Genomic DNA, 12,026 nt, shown 5'->3' with positions numbered 1-12,026 from the left:
TGGTATGTCCAGCCCCCCGTAAAGCCTCGCTAGGGACCTACAGGATGTCAGCACTGGGAAGGCCCGTGGCAGCCCTTCAGCCAGTGTTGAACCCTCTCACAGGGCTGAAAGGGACCATCAAAGTTGACCTCTGCTTCAGGAGCCTTCCCACACATGGATCTCCCAACCGTATCCTGCCAGCTGGTCTTCTGGCCTCTGTTCAGACACCTCCGGCACTGGGACCGCCCATCCTCAGACCCCTTTAGCTGAAGAGAGCTCTTCCTTAGGTTAAGAGGAAACCTGTCTCCTAACGATTGCCCTGACTCCCAGCCCTTGGGCGTGTCTGTTAAGCTGTGGGGTCTGGGTGTGGAAGGACAGCCTCTCTGGTTTACTTCCTGTACTTTTATCAAGGTAGCTGAAGCTCCCCCCAGCCTTTTTGGCGACAGCATTGCCTCGTTGACTTGCTTCATCCTTCCCAGCCCCTTCAACTCCTAAGCCTTTTTCACAAGAGCTGCTGCTGCCAGCAGACTATTTTAGAGACCAGGTTTGCTCCTCACTCAGTGTCTTTGCATTTGCGATTTCCTCTGAGCTGTTCCCAGGGCTATTTCTGTTCCTAATAGTCAGCCTTCTCCATTGCAGAAATCCTGCCCAGAGAAAACCGTTCTTAGGGGCAATCTCCACCTTTATCCATCACTCATCTCAGAGGATACTGAGAGTTTTAGATGAATCGATACAAACCTGCATGAAGAAAAGTCAGGTTATGTGTCCTTAGTATAAAACAAAGACAAAAATGTTCATTTTAAATGTTTTAAGGTCAGCCAGGCAAAAATTTCCCAAACTTAAGTCACATTCTGCCACCTGGGGATCTCCACAGACCCAGGTGGATGATCTGTAAAAATGCTCTCCTTATGTCCCTCTTATCACTCTTCTGAGGAGTCCTGGGGCTGTGAGACAGGGTGGAAAAGCAATCTTTTGTCCTCTCTGTCGAGTGTCCAAAACCAAACTTAGGATCTCTCCCAAAAGCTTTTTCCAGTGAGTCTGAAGGTGAGTGTCTCCACTCTCTATCTTGCTGCATGAGCTAGAAATCTAGAGTCATCCTTGATGTTCCCCCTCAGTGCCTACCCAACCTGTCACCAAGTCCTGTCCATTTTGCCCTGTAAATAGATTTTCCACGTATCCACTTCCCTCCACCTGCTTGAATCCTACCTACAAGGAGCTTAGGAGGGAGGTAGATAAAACCACCAGGAGAATCCAAAAACGAGACTGGGTGGCAGCTGGACTCTGAAGAAAGAAGAAAGGAGGCAGTGTAAGCCCCGTCATTTGGGGGATGTTAAGAAGCTTGGGGTGTAGCCATTCTACACACTGTAATGCAGCCGTCAAAAATAAACGAACTTCAGTTATCAATGACTTACTGAAGACCTACCACGTATGAGGCACTAGTCGATTCCAGGGTTACAGTGGGGAGCAAGGGGGCCCTGGCGCCTCCCCTCAGGGAGCTTACACTGAAGTGGATCTGAAGACCATACAGCAACAGGAAATGCTTCTGGTTTAACATCCGCTGAAAATATTCACAAAATTGTACATATGCCATGATGCTGTCGTATGTGTTCTCGAGCTGCCTCTGGAATTCAGCCATTCTAACACTCCCCAAAACACCAAATACAAAACCATGGAAGAATATGATAGAATTTTTCCAAAGGGTTCATGAGGTGGGGAATTAAATTGCCTACTAAAAAGCAAAACATCTTTAAAATCCCCCTTATCTCCCCTCCTGACCCCAGGCCACATAAGTTTCGCTCCTTCTACAGCTGCCTGTCTTCTCTCTCCCTTATCTCCCCTTCAGCCTCTCAGCTCCTTGGATACTCCACCTCGCCTCCCCCCACCCCCAAAGGATTTGGGGGTGGGAGGAGGCAGCCTGGATCCAGGACAAACTATCTCAGGGAGGACCAAGGTGGATGGAAGTGATTTTAGCTTTTGAATAAGAATCCGTCAGTGCAGCATCTATAGGGCGAGCACCACAGATGTGGAGGTTCTCCTTAAGAGACGCCATTCCCTGAGGGCCTCCCACACAGCCAGCACTTTCTAGACATTTTCTCATTTACTTCTCACTGCAAACACAGCAGGGAGGAAGGCTGCAGGCTTGGGCTGTAACTTGGCCTACCCTGCCAGAGGTGGGGGTCTTTCAGTCCTTGTAAAACAAAATGCCCCTGGACCAAGCTTGGCAGTTCTAGATCTAGAAGAAGGATGGGGGCTGGGGAAGTTGAGTTGGTGACCTGGCCACAGGGACAAGGCCAGTTAGGAAGGGAGTGAAGGCAGGAGTGGCTGTGGACAGAGGAAGGAGGGAGGGTGAAAGACGCTTCTCATGGCAGAGGATGAGGAAGCCCAGAGACTCAGGTTAGCCACACGAATGATTTTAAGGGAGGCGGAGACTGGTAGATAACTAGTCTCTTCCTGCCACAGGCCACAAGGAGCTGTGCTCTGTGTTTTGTGTCCAGGACAAAGCTGGGCTTGTCTCCCAGAGAAGAACAGTGCCAGCTGCCCTCTGTAAAGACTGTTTCCAGAAACATCTTGTCAGTGCCAAGAGCTCCTGACTGATGCCCCATCTAGGTCTTGGGATAATGGGTAGTCCTGGGCCAAGCCCTGGGCAAGAGAGGGCCCTCTGGAGACACGCGGAGTTGTCGGGAGAACCGGTTCCTGGAAAAGAAGTCAGCTGAGAGGGAGCCCAGGACCTTTGTGGGAGGCTGCAGAGACCATCTCCCCAGGGGATAGGGTGACTCGTGGACAGGCCCCCGCCCTGGCCATCAGGCAGGGTACATGTGCTGGGGATTGCTGACCTCAAGCCTCCAGCAGAGTGAGGCTGGCCACAGTGGGCCAGTAGATTTGCCCATCTGTAGGTAGGTAAAGGTTCTGAGGGTCAGACACCTCTGGGGGAAGGTTTCCCTGGGACAGTCCAAGGGCAGGGCAGACTTTTACCTAGATTTGGGTCAGCTCCTGTGCCCAGGCTGAGAACTGCCAGACCACAAGGGGCAGAAGGGGAAACAAGGGTGAGTCCCAGCAGCCTGGATGAGGAACAGGTTCCCCATCTGCACATGGCTTGTGCAGGGCTTCAGGAGTCTCAGGGAAGCCCAGCTCCTGTCACATTCTCCTAATTTTCCTGTGAAGAAGATGCTTCCTTTTCTTTCCTTTTTTCCCCAGTTGAGGAGTCTGAGCTCCAGGACCTGAAATGACTTGCTTAGATATCTCAAGTTCAAAGCAGAACTCCTGAGCCCCCCACCTGCCCCCATCTTGCCCATCTCAGGGAATCACCCTTCCACTGTCCACCTGGAGCCCAGGCCAGAGACCTGAGCCCTCGGGACCTCCTCCACATCCAGTCCATCACTATGTCCTGTGGGTTCTGCTTCCAAAATACACCTGAAGTCCACCCCTCCTCTCCCTCGAGGCCACCATCAAGCCCTCCTGGAGGACTGTGGCAGCCTCATCCCTGGTGCCCCTGCTTCTCCCAGCCCCCACATCCTCCACAAAGTAGCCTGAGGGGCCTTGAAAATGCAAATTAGCTGCTTCCTGCACTAAAGTCCAGAATACTTATTGGGGCCTGCAAGGCCTCTCGGCCTCGTGTCCTATCCCTCTTCTCAGGCCCATTGACTCTGCCATCGGGAATGAACCAGGCTGGTCCTGCTGAGAGCCTTGCTCCCCACACATTCCTGGAAGCACACAAACTACCAAGACTGACTCAAGAAGAAAAAAATCTGAATAGATCTATAACAAGCGATTGTCAGTAATCAAAAACCTCCCAACCCATGATCTCAGGACCAGATGGCTTCACTAGTGAATTCTACCAAATGTTTAAAGAATGTTTAATATTGGGGCTGGCCTGGTGGCGCAGTGGTTAAGTGCACACGTTCTGCTTCAGTGGCCCGGAGTTCGCCAGTTCGGATCCCAGGTGCAGACATGGCACCGTGTGGCAAGCCATGCTGTGGGAGGTGTCCCACATATAAAGTGGAGGAAGAGGGGTATGGATGTTAGCTCAGGGCCAGTCTTCCTCAGCAAAAAGAGGCGGATTGGCAGCAGATGTTAGCTGAGGGCTAATCTTCCTCAAAAAAAGCCCAAAAAGACCAAAAATTAAAAAAAAAAAAGAATGTTTAACATCAATCCTCAAAATCTTCCCAAAAATAGAAGCAGAGGTAACACTTCCTAACTCATTCTATGAGGTCAGCATTACCCTGACAACACAACCGTATAAAGGCATTACAGGAAAACTACAGACTAATATCCTTTATGAATATGGATGTAAAGATCCTCAACAGGGGCCGGCCTGGTGGCACAGTGGTTAAGTTCGCACATTCCGCTTCTCGGCAGCGCAAGGTTCACCGGTTCGGATCCTGGGTGCAGACAGGGCACTGCTTGGCAAAAGCCATGCTGTGGTGGGCGTCCCACGAATAAGGTAGAGGAAGATGGGCACGGATGTTAGCTCAGGGCCAGTCTTCCTCAGCAATAAGAGGAGGATTGGCAGCAGTTAGCTCAGGGCTAATCTTCCTCAAAAAAAAAAAAGCAGACCTTTACCTCACACTAGATACAAAAATTAACTCAAAATGGATCAAAGAACTAAATTTAAGAGCTAAAACTAAACAACTCTTAGAAGAAAACATAGGGCAAATCTTCAGGGCTGTGGATTTGGCAATGGTTTCTTTAAATATGACACCAAAAGCACAAGCTACAAAAGAAATAAATAAATAAATTGGACTTCATCAGAATTAAAGTTTTTGTGGGTCAAAGGACTCTGTCAAAAGAATTAGAGCAAAATAGTGGAGTAGGCAGCTCCAAAGATCCATCCCTCCAAGAAACATTGAAAAACAAGGAGAAACTCTCAGACCCAACTTTGACAGAACTAGAAAAACCATCAAAGGCTTACAGCAACCAAGCAAACACTACATCAAGAAAAAGACAGCTTAAAAATGGTAGGAAAGCTTTGTGGTCTTTACTTGCCCTTGCCTCATCTCCTCCCCAGCTTGGTGGCATTCTTGAAGAGGGCTGCCTGTGTTCCCAGTGTGGGACCCTGATCCCTGCTTCCAGAGAACGCGGAGCAGATCTTATTCACAAATTATTGTGTTTGTCTGTTCTAACCTGTCTGGGGCTAGAAAGACTGACACAAGCTGCTCGTCTCTGTTTTGTCTGACTCAGAACTCACGCAAGGCAGAAAAGTAGTGGGCATTGCTCAAAAACTTTGTAAGGTTAACAAAGACCTGCAGCCACCTGAAGCAAAAGGTTATGGTTAAAACATACAATGGCCCACCTAAAGCCTGGAGGGAAGTGCTGGGGAGAGAGTTTCTTTGGGAAACTAGGATATTCAAAAGTGACCCTGTGTACTAAGGACTTTAGAAAGCCACGTGCATGGCCAGCACAGGATGCGAGCTCAGAGAAGACTAGAGAAGAGCCTCCGCTGTCACCTCTGGCTGGTCTCTGGGCTCAGTCCAAGCAGGCAGTGAAGGCTGAGGCAGAGTTATAAACTGCCCGGCCAAGTGTAAAGGAGCGCCCCAGCACAGACTGGGAGAGACGGTTTTTTTGTTGGCTTCTTTGCTTTTAGCTCCTGGTATTCAGGGAAATACTAGCTGAACAGAGACTTCAAGTGACCACACATGACAAGAATGACAGTCTTCACAAAAATAGTTTGGAAAAGTCACCAAACAGATGACTGCAGTCTTCAATAATCAAAAACAGCAAACTCTGGGGGAGGGGGAGAAACTGATTTCTAAAGTTACCATATTATAATATTCAAACGTCCAGTTTTCCACACACACACAAAAAAATCATACAAAGAAACAGGATTATGGTCGATTGAAAGGGGAAAAAATGGGCAGAAACCATCTCTGAGGAAGCCCAGATGTTGGACTTACTAGACAAAGGCTTTAAATCAACTGTCTTAAATATGCTCAAATAGCTAAAGGAAATGCTGGAGCTGGTTCTAGCTCTGGCTCTGGTGCTAGAGCTGGCAGCTAGATCTGGACCTAGCACTGGCTCTAGGGCTGGATTTGGTGCTGCAGCTGCTTCCATCTCTGGAGCTGGCACTGGCTCTAGATCTGTAACTGGCACTGGTGCTGGAGCTACAGCTGGATGTGGCCCTGCAGCTGGTGCTAGAGCTGGTCCAGGAACTGGCTCTACCTCTGAAGCTAGTTCTAGCCCTACAGCTGGCTCTACCTCTGGCTCTGGTGTTAGAGCTGGGGCTGGAGCTGATACTAGCTCTGGACTTGCCAGTGGCTCTATGATTGACTCTGGTTCTGGAGCTGGTACTAGAGCTAGTACTGGTACTGGCTCTAGCTCTGGAGCTGGCTCTAGTCCTAGAGCTGGTTCTAGCTCTTGCCCTGGTGCTGGAGCTGCTTCTAGCTCTGAAGCTGACGCTCTAGCTTGGGGGCAGGTGCTAGAGCTGGTGCTGGATCTAGCTCTTGCTCTGGAGCTAATACTGGCTCTAATTCTAGAGCTGGTGCTAGAGTAGTTGCCAGAGCTGTTTCTAGCTCTGGAGCTGGAACTAGGGTTGGTGCTAGGGCAGTGGTACTGGAGCTGGTATAGGCTTTAGCTTTGGAGTTGACATTGGAGCCAACTCTAGCTCTGGAGATGGCTCTAACTCTAGAGCTGGCACCGAAGTTGAATGTAACTCTGTAGCTGGCACCAGAGCTGGCTGTGGCTCTAGAGCTGGTGGTAGAGCTAGTACTAGAGCTGGCCTTGGAGCTAGGGCTAGGTTGGCTCTAGCTTTGGAGCTGGTGCTAGAGCTTGTTCTAGCTCGAGAGTTGACTCTGGCTGTAGGACTACAGCTGCAGCTATGCTGGAGCCATCTCTAGCTCTGGATCTGGTGTTCCAGCTGGCACTGGAACTGGCTCTGGAGAAGTTGGGCCTGGCACTCCAGTTCCAAGCTGGGCAGGTTGAGATGCACAAAGGCCACCAGCTATTTCAGGTATGGAAAGTCTGGAGTCTGACAGGAATCCTCTGAGTACTGGTCTAGCCAGGTGTCCAGGATGAAGGAGATGACACTGGAAGTTGGAGATCAAGCAGCAGAGTCAGAGCCCTGGCCTTTCCTTCCACACTGCCTTCTGCACCTCTGCAGGGGACTGGGCTCCCATACCTGGCCCTGCCCATGCCATCCCATCCCCAACCCCACTCTGGCTGTCCTGGCAGTAGCAGGCCTGGTCACCAAGTAGGGGGCTAGCAAGAGCCTCAATCATAGGGTGCTCCCCGTAAATGTCTGACCAACTCTCCCCTTCTTCAGGGAAGCCTGGCATACTCCTCGATCTGTCTCCCTTGGCCCCGCTGCCCACTGGAATGTAAACTCCACGAGGGCAGGGAGGGGTCGTGTCTGCTCTCTTCACTGCACAGTGCTGGAATACAGTAGGTGCTCCATAAACACCTAACGGATGAGGGAACAAAAGGAGTGTGTCCTCCTGCCCCAGCCTTCCCAGGGCCCTCATGGCACCTCAACCTGTAGCTTGTGTGCTGAGGTGCTGCCTTACTCTCTGCTCACTGTGTGTGTTCATGTCTTCCCACTGACACTGTGTCCCCAAAGGGCAGGGGCGCAGCCTCCTCTAGGCCCATGTGTAGCAGAGCATGCATGACCGAGGTTCAAGGCAGACCCCCTATTCTGGGCCCCCAGGTGAAGGGGGCAGGGAGACAAGCGGAACTGGGAAGGGGCTGTGGTGAATCTGTGTCTGATATTTCATCATGATTAGATTCAGGTTATACAACCTAATCACGAGAAAATACCAGACAAACTCAAATTGAGGACATTCTATAAAGAAACTGGCCTGAACTCTTCAACAGTGTCAAGGTCATGGAAGGCAAGGAAAGACTGAGGACTGTTTCCCATTGATGGAGATTATGGAAACTTGGCAACTAAATTCAGCGTGTGCTCCTGGATTGGATCCACCACTTATAAAGGACGTTAATGGAGTGATCAGCATTCCATGGATTACATGGAGGTATTGAATCAATGTCAGTTTCTTGACTTTATTGGTTGTGTTGTGGTTGTGTGGGAGAGTATCCTCATTTTAAGGAAATATACACTGACATATTGAGGAGTAATGGGACATCAGATCCTCAACTTGCTCGCAAATGGTGTAGAAAAAATGCAAAAATATCGAGAGAGAATAATAAGGCAATGTGGTAAACTGTTCATTTTTAAATTAAAAAATCACAGTTAACAATTCAAAATTAACAGTTAAAAAGAAAGTAACTACCGAAAGAGTAAGTCCTTCCCCACTTCTACCTGACTACCTGGCTGTCACCCCGGTTGCAAGGCCTGTGTGCACTTGGGAGAATTTGCATTCTTTTAGCCATAATTGCAACCAGCCAGAACAAAAGGCTGGAAGAAAATACATTTAATGTTTTCATTGTTTCTCCGCCTAACCAAACATATCACACATCACTCACTCCTCCACTGCTTACTTGACATTTCTGAACAAAGAGGACAGAAATGGAGAGGAAGGTGCTGGTGGTAGGAGGGATGTGAAACCATGGCCCAGAGAAACTAAAGGTGTGGTTCAGAGACACACAGAGCATCTGTGGGGCCTTCGTCCCACGAGGGGGTTGACAGAAACCCAGTGAAACAAATCCAAGCAGATAGTCCAGTGTCAGGATTGGGGAAAGAATTCCAATGGGAAACCGGGTGGGGCAGCGTAACTCTGGCAGTGGGAAAGGACACCAAAAGCCAAAGGCTTGAGAGGTAATTATTCACGTGTCACAGCCCTTTACAGTTTACAAAGAACCTTGGAACTTCTGGGAAAATGGTGAACTAGGCTGGTGAAAGAATTCTGACTAAGAACACTTAGAGATGAATAAAACACAATGAAAACAAGTTTAAGGCACGACTGAATGAGGAAGCCAGAAAGGGAAATCTCAGGTGTGAGAGGCAGAACAGCGATGGGCGTGTGGGATCAGTAGGTGACCGGAGACTAGGAACATGCATTTTAAACGTCCATGCAGGGGCAGAAGGTGAGGCCAAGGTGAGGACTGGAAAGAACACTTAAGCAATCCACGTATTCGCACAGAAAAAGAAAGAGAGAAAAGCTTGTCACATTAACTTACAAAACAGACAAGCTGACAATGTACCGTGAGTCAGCAAATGCAACAAATAGAAGGTAGAGTTACAAGGAGAAATTGGCAAGTCCACAATCAGAATGAAAGGTTATTAACACATCTCTCTCAGTAAATAAAACAGGAAAAAATAGCAATATGAAATATTTGAACAGCTCAAGTAAGTTATATAAAACACTGTACTCCAAAATTAGAGGAAATGTGTTATGTTTAGTCACACATGGTATATTTACAAAAATTAACCACATATTAGTCTAAACTAAGTCTCAATATATACAAAAAGATCAAGAGGATGAAGATGATGGTCTCTGATCACAATATAATAAAGTTGGAAGTCAATAACAAGGCTCCTGCCCCTCCTGCGTGGGAATCACAGGTGGACTGACTGCTGAACCACAGGGCATTGTGGAAGACAAAAATGTGGGAGAGGAGAAAGCGGTCATGTGAGAGGATGTGCTCATCTCTGAATCTTCTCCTGTGTCTAATGCCGTTCAGCTCAGCACTTGTCTTAATGTTTTCTTGATCATAAATGTATCCATCTCTCCAATGCCCATGTCATCATCTCAACTGCAAAGCTCTTTGTTGGCTGAGCCCAGATTTGGCTTTAATCATTTATTTCTACTTCTGGGCAGGTGAAAACTGCACTGATCTACCCCCAGTGGGGCTGTATGGAGGATATAGGTGAACTTTTCCTCTTCTTCCCTCTCACCTCTGAGCCCTCCATGGTCACTGTGGTCAACCAGCTTTTCTCTGGCTTCATGAGCACCCAGCGAAGCTGGGAGGTGAATCTCAGCCTGGTGGGCACAAAGGACAGCTCATGCCATTCTGCAGCTCAGCAGAAGGTGGCTTGGCAGAAGACCACGTCCCCACTCCCTGACCCCTTCCTGTGACAGACTCCCTGCAGTCTACACTGAGAGCAGAGTGGTGGAGGTAAATCGGAGGGGTCCCTGGCTCAGAGGTGAGGAGTCGGGGACAGGAGGAGGCCAACGGCCACTGAGAAGAGTTAGCATTGGAAAGGATTGATCTGAGTGAGAAATTAACAGAGCAAGTTGCTGCTGGGCCCACTCGGCTGTAATTAAGCAGGGACTCCGTTGCTGCCTGCGTTAAGGAGCAGCCAGGTAGGAGGAGGGGAGAAGAGAGAGACCCAAAGAAGAAACGGGCAGCAAGGAAACAACAAGAGACAGAACCGTTTGAAGCCAGTGGCTCTTGACCCCGGCTCAGCTCCCCAGGGGTGAGTCTTGAGTGCCTGGGAGATCCTGGGGAGCCTTGAGCTGTGACATTCAGTGAGCAGAGCCCTGGGGGAAGGACAGGGAGAGGGGCATCCCGGGCGCTTGTGCTAACCCAAAGAACCATCTGTTCTTTTCCCTCTAGAAAACAAACTAGCTTGTTTTTTAAATGAACTTTATTTTTACAACAATTTTAGATTTATAAAAAAATTGTGAGGATGGTGCAAGGAGTTCCAGTAACCCCCCCACCAAAGGTCCCCTGGGAAGTATGGTACCTTCGCTGCAATTGATGAAAAGAGTGCCACACTCCACACCCTGAGGGGAGTCTGAGAGGAGAAGGTGCTGCCGTTCTGGTGGGAGCAGGAGGAAGACCCCAAGGACCCCGGTGAGCTGGGGGTGCCAGAGACAGAGGAGGCTGGATGGACCAGATCCCAGAAATCCCTCGGATCGTGACCTCCCTTTCTTGTAGGCCACGGGACAAGGCCTAAGGGGTTCCCCCACTATCACCTCCACCTCCACTTGTCACTCCCCTGCCGTCAACCAGACTCCTTCTCACATATCCTGCCAGGCCTGCTCAGCAGCTCCAAGCCGCCCTCATAAGTCAGTCCCTCCTGCCCTTTGTCACCCTCTTGCTCTTCATGGTGCACACAGCCACCTATTGGCACACTGTTGGGTCTGTGGAGGCTGGAAAAACCTCCCTTCCAACTGCTGGGTTTCGAGATTCTCTGGGAGGAGTCCCTCCTGGGGTGCAGGCAGCACTGGGGTAGCATTTCTCTTTGTTCTGCCTCATTGGCTGTCCAGCCTTTCCGTTCCTGCCCAGTTTCTTCACTGTACAGCGTCTCAGCCTCTCCCCTCGTTGATCACCGTAGGCCTATTTGCATGTCCCTCTGCAGAGAGCTGCATGCCACTTCTGGGGGTGAATCCCTTGGCATGATTGTCCGGGAGGGTTTCTGGAAGCTCCCAAGCCTCTGACGGCCCCAGTTGTCCCCCAGATCTAACTGTGGGGTGTAGTACTGCCATGGCCACCCCAGCTGGAGGAGGCTGCCGTGGTGCGGCCACCCTCCCCTTGTGCTCATGTGGCACCTTGGCCAGTGTCCTGGCTTCCTCCCAACACTATGAGACTGGAGGAGCAGATATTCTTCTGATTTAGAATACAGGAGAGACAGGCTCAGAGGTTAACCACCTTGACCCAAGGCCCACGGATATGCTTTCATGGTCCATTTTCCTGCCTCCAAGGCCTTAAGACATTTGCAATTTTGTATTTTAATTGTGTGATTACTTGAAATATATCTGTCTTTCCCTCCAAATAGGACTGCTTTGCCCACCACTGTATCCCCAGTGCCTTGCCTCACTGCCTGGTACATAGATGCTCAATAAATGCCTTTGAATTATTGAATTAATGGATGAGTTAAAGGAAAACACTCAACAATGGAGTGTCAGGCCTTTTGATGGGTCCTGGGGATAAAAGATGAATAAGATATAATCTCCACCTTGAAGAAATCAGTCTTGTGGGGAAGATAGACTTGTAAATAAAAAATTACAACACAATGTATAAAATGCCATATTGGGATGTCCCAAGTACTTTGAGAGAACAGAGCTTATAAACTCTTCCTGGAGGATCAGGAAGGCTTCAGGGAGGAGAGGACTTGAAGGATGAGTGGCAGTGTCTTTCCTGTAGTGCTGGGACTGAGCAGGGTGAGGGGAGGGCATTCCTAGACCAAGGGATGGCAATGAGTCCTTCAGGGG

This window comes from Equus przewalskii, chromosome 25, assembly GCF_037783145.1.
Source record: "Equus przewalskii isolate Varuska chromosome 25, EquPr2, whole genome shotgun sequence".
Lineage (NCBI taxonomy): Eukaryota > Metazoa > Chordata > Mammalia > Perissodactyla > Equidae > Equus > Equus przewalskii.
This window is presented reverse-complemented; position numbering follows the sequence as displayed.